The following is a 9,827-nucleotide window of genomic DNA, read 5'->3' on the forward strand; positions in this document are numbered from 1 at the left end:
AGGATGGTCTCGATCTCCTGACCTCGTGATCCGCCCGTCTCGGCCTCCCAAAGTGCTGGGATTACAGGCTTGAGCCACCGCGCCCGGCCAGGGCCACACATTTTCAATAGAACCAAGGAGAGCTTGCTTTTTGAGAGAGGGCAGCTGAGAGAGGGGGCCTAAGAGAATCATATTCTAGTTCCAGTAGGAAGTCCTCTAGGCCACCAGGCTGGTTTAATGGCCAAGGTGCTTCCAGACAGGGGAAGCCCTGGGGAAGGATGACAGAGAGTATGGACAATGGGAAGATCGCAATGGCTGCCTGACCAAGTTCAGGCCCTGGGAAGGTATGGAAGCTACATCCTACCTGTGCTAGCAGGCCTGGAGTTGTGGCCACAGAGGGCTGATAAGATAGTGAGTACAGGAGTGCTGAGGGCTGCTGAAGGATTGCAAAGAAGCGTTTGCACTGGCTGAGTGCAGTGGCTCACACTTGTAATCCTAGCACTTTGGGAGGCCAAGGCAGGTGGATCACTTGAACAGGAGTTCAAGATAGCTTGGGCAACACAGCAAGACCCTGTCTCTCTCTACACACACACAGCACACAAACACACACTCACACGTAGCCAGGCGTGGCGTCATTCGCCTGTAGTCCCAGCTACTCAGGAGGTTCAACTCCTCCGCAGCTACTCAGGGGTTTCACCCTGCTGGCCAGGGTGGTCTTGAACTCCTGACCTCAAGTGATCCATCCTCCTCTGCCTCCCAAAGTGCTGGGATTACAGACGTGAGCCACCGCCCCACCCAGAATGAACTTTCAAAAGGGAACAAGGATTAGAGAAGGGAGTGACACCAAATAGAACCAGAACCCCAGAACCGGAGAGAAGGGGCTTGGGGGCAGGAAGTTGAGAGCTCACACTTAAGTTTCCATTTCCTCTGAGTTGGGAGGCAAAATCAACAGCCTGAGGGCTGAGGTGGGAGGGGCTGGCTTGAGCAGAGCAGTGAAACAGCACACACCAACTTCTCCACCTTCCAGCCCAGCCCCCATTCCCCATTCCCATGGCGCTTTCTTCACAATTTCAGTTGATGGAGCCTTTCTTGTGAGGCCGTCCTTCCTCCTCGCCTGCTGCATCCCAAGGAGAACTCCTCAGCTACGTGAAGGGATGTCACTACCCCTGCAATATGTATATGTGAAGTATGTTGGGTGTGGTGGCTCATGTCTGTAATCCCAGCACTTCGGGAGACCGAGGCTCGCGGATCATGAGGTCAAGAATTCAAGACCAGCCTGGCCAACATGGTGAAACCCCGTCTCTACTAAAAATACCAAAATTAGCCAGGCGTGGTGGTGTGTATCTGTAATCCCAGCTACTTGGGAGGCTGAGGCAGGAAAACTGACACTGGGAGGTGGAGGTTGTGGTGAGCCAAGATTGCACCACTGTACTCCAGCCTGGGTGACAAAGCTAGACTCCTTCTCCAAAAAAAATTTTAAAAATAAAAAATAAGCTGGGCATTGTGGCATGCGCCTGTGGCCCCAGCTACATGGGAGGTTGAAGTGGAAGGATTGTTGGAGCCCAGAAAGTCGCGGCTGTAGTGAGCTGCAATCATGCCACTGCACTGCAGCCTGGGTGACAGAGCCAAATCTTGTCTCAAAAAAAAAAAAAAAAAATGCATTGAGCACAGTGACTCATATCTATAATCTCAACACTTTTGGAGGCTGAGGCAGGAGGATCACTGAAGGCCAGGAGTTAGCAACCAGCCTGGGCAACATAGCAAGACCTTGTCTCTACAAAAAAATTTTAAAATTTGCCAGGCGAGGTGCCGCATGCCTATAGTACCAGCTACTCAAGAAGTTTAGGTGAGAGGACTGCTTGAGCCCAGGAGTGTGAGGCTGCACTGGGCCATGACTGTGCCCCTGCACTCCAGCCTGAGCGACAGTGCAAGACCCTGTCTCAAAAAAAAAAAAAAAGTGAAATGCATTTTTCTTCCAACTGAGCCTGTGACAGTGACAGTTGTCTCTTGGTGTATTTGTCCTCTTTGTTTATTTGTTCCTTGTCTGTCTCCCACACTGATGGGTAAGCACCATAAGAGCCGTAAGAGCCGGGGCTTTCCTGTAATTACCGCTGTGTTTCTAGAGCCCAGAACATCACGGGGGGGGGCAGGACATTCCACACATATCTGTGAATATATGAATGAATGGATGAAGCCCCAGTCTCTTTCCCCTGCTATAGATGGACATCCCCCCGGAGAATGCAGGCAGAAGTCACTCTGGGTCCAGTACCTGAAATTCCTGTGCTGTGCAGTCTAATTCCAAAGCTTCATCTGAACACGCGACCCTGGGCAGGCTCCCCGTTCTACGCTGGCCTTTGGCTACTGGGGTCAAGAGGCTGGCGGGGAAGCAGTGGCCATACAATGCTGGGGAGGTGGAGTTCCAGCTTCCCCTTTGTTTCTCCCCATTCTTCTAGTTGTCCATGACATTTTCAAGGAACATGAGTGAGCCTGTTGCAGTTCTGGGTGGTTTCAGTGGAAAGGATTTGGCAAGACATTCCACGGGGAAGAGGGCGGGTGAGTGGGAGAGCCGCTGAAGGCAGTCACCACGTCAGCTTCACTTTCATTTCTCCAAAGGGCATTTCCAGGGTGTCAGGGACAGAAATCACATTTTCCTTCACCAGGAATTTCTGAGACTGTGGGTTTATTTAGCTTTTTTTTTTTTTTTTAGTTGAGACAGAGTCTTGCTCTGTCACCCAGACTGGAGTGCAGTGGTGCGATCTCGGCTCACTGCAACCTTCACCTCCCGAATTCAAGCAATTCTCCTGTCTCAGCCTCCCAGGTAGCTGGGACTACAGTCACACACCACCACACCCAGCTAATTTTTAGACTTTTAGTAGAGATGGGGTTTCACCATATTGGTCAGGCTGGTCTCGAACTCCTGACCTCAGGTGATCCACCCACCTTGGCCTCCCAAAGTGCTGGGATTACAGGCATGAGCCACGGTGTTCTGCCTATTTAGCATTTTTAAAATAAGATATTCAGTAAGAAATATAGTTTACACTGTGAAAGGTATACACATATTCACATAAATGAAGCATTGAAGGGCCATAGGCTGGCCATCGAGGGAAACAAGTTCCCCTCCCCTCCTCTCCCTTTCTCCTCTCCTCTCCTTTCTCTCCTCTCCTTTCTCATCTCTCCTTTCTCTCCTCTCCTTTCTCTCCTCTTCTTTCTCCTCTCCTCTCTGCTCCTCTCCTCTCTCCTTTCTCCTCTCCTTTCTTCTCTCCTTTCTTCTCTCCTCTCCTCTCCTTTTTCTCCTCTCCTTTTTCTTCTCTCCTTTCTCCTCTCCTTTCTCTTCTCCCCTCCTCTCCTCTCCTCTCCTTTTTCTCCTCTCCTTTTTCTTCTCTCCTTTCTCCTCTCCTTTCTCTCCTCTCCTCTCTGCTCCTCTCCTCTCTCCTTTCTCCTCTCCTTTCTTCTCTCCTTTCTTCTCTCCTCTCCTCTCCTTTTTCTCCTCTCCTTTTTCTTCTCTCCTTTCTCCTCTCCTTTCTTCTCTCCTTTCTTCTCTCCTCTCCTCTCCTTTTTCTCCTCTCCTTTCTCTTCTCCCCTCCCCTCCCCTCCCCTCCCCTCCTCTCCTTTACCTTCCTTTCCTTTTTGTTGAGACAACAAAATGTTGTAGATGCACAAAAAATGTTGCATAGGCTAGTCTCAAACTCTGGGCCCCAAGTGATCCTCAGCCACAGCCTCCCAAAGTACCAGGATTACAGGCATGAGCCACTGCACCTGGCCAGGGGGAATACGTTTCCTGTTCCCACTTAGCTGTTGCACTTGGAATAAGACCCTTAACATCTCCTTGCAGGCTTCTGAAAAGCTTCTAAGAGATGATGCATGCAAAAGAGCTGTGTGTGCAGAAGATCACCAAGCATGAGGCATTATTAAGGGCAAACCAACCAAGTTCTATTTACAATCGCCAAATGTCTTCAAAGAAGGGCAGCTACCCGACGAGAATTCCCTACTCTCCCTGCAGAGGATCTCCAGGTCTGCAAAGTTGGCGGGGCTAGGAATGAAGTTTGCTGGTAGGAAGTGGGGAATGTTAAATTCCTCTGGGTTATAGAGGGGGAGAATTTGGAGTTCTGGGAGGGAAGGTGATGAGAAGAAGGGATGGAAGGGTGAGAAGAAGGGGAGCCAGCAGGATAGTACAAAGGTGGGAGTGAACCCAAGGGCTAGATTAGGCCTGCAGAACTTAACCTACTTTAGTTGATTTTAGTCACTTGCTTCTAGTTGATCTTAAAACCTATATAGCTGCTGGGATCAGTGGCTCACATCTGTAATCCCAGCCCTTTGGGAGGCCGAGGCTGGAGGATCACTTGAGCCCAGGAGTTCAAGACCAGCCTAGGCAACACGGCAAGACCTTGTCTCTACTAAAAACACACACACACACAAACAAACAAACAAAAAGCAGATGTGGCAGCATGTGCCTGTAGTCCCAGATACTCAGGAGGCTGAGGTGGGAGAATGGCTTGACTCTAGGAGGTTGAGGCTGCAGTGAGCTGTGATCACCATCAGTGCACTCTAGCCTGGGTTAGAGAGTGAGACCCTGTCTTTAAAAAAACAAAAAACAAAAAAAAAACACCCCAACCTATATAGCTAAAAGTCATGTAGCTAAGCAATATTTAACTGGAATTCCACTAGCTTCCTGCTGGATAACATCTCTGACATATAGGTCATCATAGTAATGGTTGTTTAAGTTGTTTTCCAGGGGCCGGGCGCAGTGGCCCACGCCTGTAATCCCAGCACTTTGGGAGGCCAAGGTGGGCTGATCACCTGAGGTCAGGAGTTCAAGACCAGCCTGGCCAACATGGTGAAACCCCGTCTCTACTAAAAGTACAAAAATCAGCCAGGCGTGGTGGTGGGCGCCTGTAATCCCAGCCACTCGGAAGGCTGAGGGAGGAGAATCATTTGAACCCGGGAGGTGGAGGTTGTAGTGAGCCTCCAAGATCTCGCCATTGCACTCCAGCCTGAGTGACGAGGGTGAAACTCCATCCAAAAAAAAAAGTTGTTTTTCAGGAACGTGGGGTCAGCTCTTATCCAGTTCAAGCCACTTATGACCATCAGTCCTTCAACTTGATCTGTGAGAGTGTCCAGTAGGTGACGTTTGATGTCAGAGCACCAAAAACTCCATCCTCAGTCATGATAATGCCACCATTTTGTGAACCTGCATCCTACGAAGAACCGCGAAGCTTGACTAGGCTTGCACAGATTGCTGATGCCCTACTTTTCCTTGCCTCCAATCACCTTCCCCACACTGTAGGCCACCTGCTTCTTTTTCCCATCAACGTCTCTAAACCCCATCTTTGAGGAAGTCAGTTTGAGACCTATTTTCCCATCTCCTCACTTGGCTGCCTCATGAATAAACACATTCTCTGCTGCGAAACTGGTCATCTCGGCGCGGTGGCTCCCACCTGTAATCCCAGCACTTTGGGAGGCCGAGGCAGGCAGATCATGAGGTCAAGAGATGGAGACCATCCTGGCTAACACGGTGAAACCCCGTCTCTACTAAAAAATACAAAAAATCAGCCGGGCGAGGTGGCGGGCGCCTGTAGTCCCAGCTACCCGGGAGGCTGAGGCAGGAGAATGGCATGAACCCGGGAGGCGGAGGTTGCGGTGAGCCAAGATCGCACGACTGCACTCCAGCCTGGGTGACAGAGCAAGACTCTGTCTCAAAAAAAAAAAACAAAACTGGTCACCTCAGTGATCGGCTTACTGTGCAATGAGCAGAATGGGCCTCATTTGCTAACAAGAGAAGAAACGGATAGAAAGTCCTCAGGGATGGGGTGGCAAAGACATTTTCAGAGCAGGGCCCTGTTACGTTCCGTGTGTAGTTGTTTGCACTGGTGCGTTACAAGCCCCTCTGGTGGCCCCCCGCTTAGTCTTTGGTAAAGTCTGCTGCGTCTGCCAGTGCTTTTGTGAGCAGATCTGTTCTGGGGGTGTGGGGAACTAAGAAAGGGGTGGAATAGAAACAGTGCAATATAAACAGTTTAACCCACAGAGGCTGCAGGCCCATTGCGGACCATGGAAAAAGAGGTGGACTTCTCGGGAGTCCACAGAAGTCTTGGGGAGGGCTTTGGACTTCCGCAGGCCTAGAATAAGGGTTCGAACTAATCTCAGCCTAGATCTCAAGGGTCTGAGAGGCTGTAGAGAACATTTAGGCTGGTTGGCCTGAGCAGCTCTTGCCCCACTTCACCTCTAATTCCCAGACTGTTGCTGTTCATGCTCAGTGAGGCCTTGTTCTCACTCGTCCTTCTCTTTTTTTTTTTTTTTTTTTTTGAGATAGAGTCTTGCTCTGTCGCCCAGGCTAGACTCTATTGGTGCAATCTCGGCTCACTGCAACCCCTACTTCCCGGTTAAAGCCATTCGCCTGCCTCAGCCTCCTGAGTAGCTGGGATTACAGACACGCATGCACCACCATACCCGGCTCATTTTTGTGTATTTTTAGTAGAGATGGGGTTCTGCCATGTTGGCCAGGCTGGTCTCAAACTCCTGACCTCAAGTGATCCACCTGCCTCGGCCTCCCAAAGTGCTGGGATTACAGGCGTGAGCCACTGAGTCTGGCTCCAGTTGTCCTTCTCACTGATATCAGCACCAGAAATGGTCATGTGGATAGTCACTGGCAACTTAAAACCCAAGTGTGCATGGGGAAGTGCAGGGCAGGGTCATTAAAAGGAGTCCAGCCTCTCTTCTCCCCTTCTCTATCCTTTCACTTCTGGGAAAGACCAGAAACCTCACCTCATTCTTCTTTCTCCCATGGCCCCAACCCCACCCCGCTTCAGCCCGTCAGCCTTCAAATGCAGTCCAAGTCCTCATCTCTGTACCTGGACCATTCCATTTTCGGGGGTCCCTAGCCCCCGTCTGGCTCCCCACTGGCTGCCAAATACCAGTGTGACCCTGTCCTTTCCTTGCTTTAAGCCTCTCAGTAGTTTGTTTTGTTTTGTTTTGTTTTGAGATGGAGTCTTGCTTGCTCTGTCACCAGGCTGGAGTGCAGTGGCATAATCCTGGCTCACTGCAACCTCCACCTCCCAGGCTCAAATGATTCTCCTGCCTCAGCCTCCCGAGTAGCTGCAACTACAGGCACCCGCCACCACATCCAGCTAATTTTTGTATTTTTAGTAGAGGTGGGATTTCACCATGTTAGCCAGGCTGGTCTCGATCTCTTGACCTTGTGATCTGCCCGCCTTGGCCTCCCAAAATGCTAGGATTACAGGAGTGAACCACCGCGCCCCGCCTGCCTCTCAGTCGTTATTTACCACTGAAGCAGAGTGAAGCCTGTGCTCTGCATTGCTTCATGGCCAAGACCTCGGGGACAAGCGGATACACAGGGCAGTGGGAGTGGATATGGCGAAGCCGAACCCAGGTCTCTTCTCGAAATAATTTTCTACGGGGCAAAAGCAGATGGCTCCACCGAGAACTCACGCCAGCCCAACACACTTTGGTCTCGAGGCCTCTGGAAGGGAAGGTGCCTAATGAGCTACTTAAAGCCAGAGATGCAATGACAACGGTACCAAGACTGGAGGTGTTCCAGGTCTTTCATCCAAGAGCCCCAAGACATAGCCTAAATTCACACCACTGTAATCTCAGCACTTTGGGAGCCTGAAGCAGGCGGATCACCTGAGGTCAGGAGTTCAAGAGCAGCCTGGCCAACACAGTGAAACCCCATCTCTACTAAAAATACAGAAATTAACCAGGTGTGGGGATGGGCGCCTGTAATCCCAGCTACTCGGGAGGCTGAGGCAGGAGAATCGCTTGAACCCGGGAGGTGGTGGTTGCAGTGAGCTGAGATTGCGTCACTGCCCTCCAGCCTGGGCAACAAGAGCAAAACTCCGTCTCAAAAATAGATAGATAAATAAATAAAATAAAATAAAAATAAATAAATTGACACAGTCAGTGCCTTGCTGCCATCCCTACCTCCAGCACAGCACCATGACAGTCTTCTGACACATCAGTCCCAAAACACACTCTCGGCATCCAGAGAGTGGGAATAACTCGTTACAGTTCACACCTCTCGTTCCCAGTCATTATCTCATTTCAACTCGAGAGGTCGACTTCTTCATCGCCCCGACATACACACGAGGAAAAGGCCCAGAGAAGTGAAGTGATGCCTCAGGTCACTGAGCCAGTTACCGGCAGAGCAGATTCTTCAATGCAAGTTTTTCTCCAACCCTACCCAGCAGTCGTACCAGGGCCCCAGGCTGCAGTCCCCTGGCCCGGTGCCCATTGGTGGCTCCCAGGGACACATGCCCTGATGCCAGCACTGACAGATGTCTATTGTGAAGAGAGCAGGAAACTGTCCCTTGGAAAGCCGAGATGCTTACCTGAACTGTGAAGGTATCCGAGCGGCTAAGGAGACAGCAGTGGCCGGAGTGCTGCGGTTCAGGCACAGCTGGCGAGAGGCATTCCTCACTCACAGGCCCTCACCCACCGCTCGAGACAGTGAGCCTCATCCTGACCACTTCCCCTTTCTAGTCTGCCCACGGGGGAGAGACCCAGGCAGGCGTCATCTGTAGGCAAGCATCCCTTTTCCAGGGAAGCTGACGGCCCGCGGCTGTCCGGAAGCCAGAATCTTGTCACTGCCCTGTGTCGCTCCCGCAAGACCCACCAGAGGACCCTCATGGTATGGGAGGGCGTCCTGGTGGGGGCCAGGGGCCAGGGTGGAGACTTGGCAGTGTGGGTGGGTGAGGTGTCCCCACAGACGAGTTTGCCCTGAGCATTCCTGGAGGTGGTAGCCTTAATCTCAAGAAGAGCGACAGGACGCCGACTCCCACGCAGAGACAGATCCAGGTAAGAAACCAGCTCATGCGTGACAAACTCACCATCTCACAATGAGGGTGACTTTTGAAAGCTCCTGTGCACCCTGGAACTGCTGAGACATCTTCTGCTCGGAGGAGGCAGGGGACAGGCTTCCCGTTTCTAAGGGCGTGTGAGTGGCGACATTGAGGATTGTGGCCAGTGGAGCATTTTGACGGAGTTGGGTTCCCTCCTGCAACACTGTGAGACAGAGTCTCCCAGCGAGGCCCACAGCCCCTCTGAACATGGGGGATGGGGTGGGGAAACCAATTAACCATTTTGTTGAATTGGCTGCTTCTGACTCAAATGAGCAGTCACATTAGTAAAAATAGGCAAACGGATGTGTGTTGTGTCTGCCCAGAGCAAATGAGTTGTCGATTTCAGTAATAATGATGATAACCTGATATGTCTGATAAATGTTTAACAAACACCTGGCTCCGGCCGGGCACAGTGGCTCACGCCAGCACTTTGGGAGGCCGAGGAGGGCGGATCACCTGAAGTCAGTAGTTCGAGACCAGCCTGGCCAACATGGTGAAACCCCATCTTTACTAAAAATACAAAAATTAGTCAAGCGTTTTGGCGGGCGCCTGTCGTCCCAGCTACTCGGGAGGCTGAGGCAGGAGAATGGCTTGGACCTACGAGGCACAGGTTGCAGTGAGCTGAGATCACGCCACTGCACTCCAGCCTGGACGACAGAGCAAGACTCCATCTCAAACAAAACAAAACAAAACATCTGGCTCAGAAGATTCGTGATTTGCAGTGTTTACTAATTTCTTTTTTTTTTTCTTTCTTTTTTTTTGTTTTTGAGATGGAGTTTTGCTCTTGTCACCAGGCTGGAGGCCAATGGCTTGATCTCAGCTCACTGCAACCTCCGACTCCCAGGTTCAAGTGATTCTCCTGCGTCAGCCTCCCAAGTAGCTGGGACTACAGGCGCCTGCCACCACGTCTGGCTAATTTTTGTATTTTTTTTTAGAGACAGGGTTTCGCCATGTTGGCCAAGCTGGTCTCGATCTTTTGACCTTGTGATCCGCCCT

At 51.2% G+C, this 9,827-nt stretch overlaps 1 protein-coding gene across 1 annotated transcript in view; it reads right to left on the reverse strand.

Annotated features, from left to right (window-relative positions):
• Window positions 1–8,417, reverse strand: part of SCIMP (SLP adaptor and CSK interacting membrane protein) — a 25,453-nt gene extending 17,036 nt beyond the window's left edge. Inside the window, exon 1 of the mRNA XM_011958398.1 lies at window positions 8,322–8,417. The gene's annotated coding sequence lies outside the window, so the exon portion shown is untranslated. The remainder of the gene's footprint in view (window positions 1–8,321) is intronic.
• Between the last annotated feature and the right edge of the window lie 1,410 nt (window positions 8,418–9,827).

The sequence above is a fragment of the Colobus angolensis genome, unplaced genomic scaffold (assembly GCF_000951035.1).
Source record: "Colobus angolensis palliatus isolate OR3802 unplaced genomic scaffold, Cang.pa_1.0 Scaffold47, whole genome shotgun sequence".
Taxonomy (NCBI): domain Eukaryota; kingdom Metazoa; phylum Chordata; class Mammalia; order Primates; family Cercopithecidae; genus Colobus; species Colobus angolensis.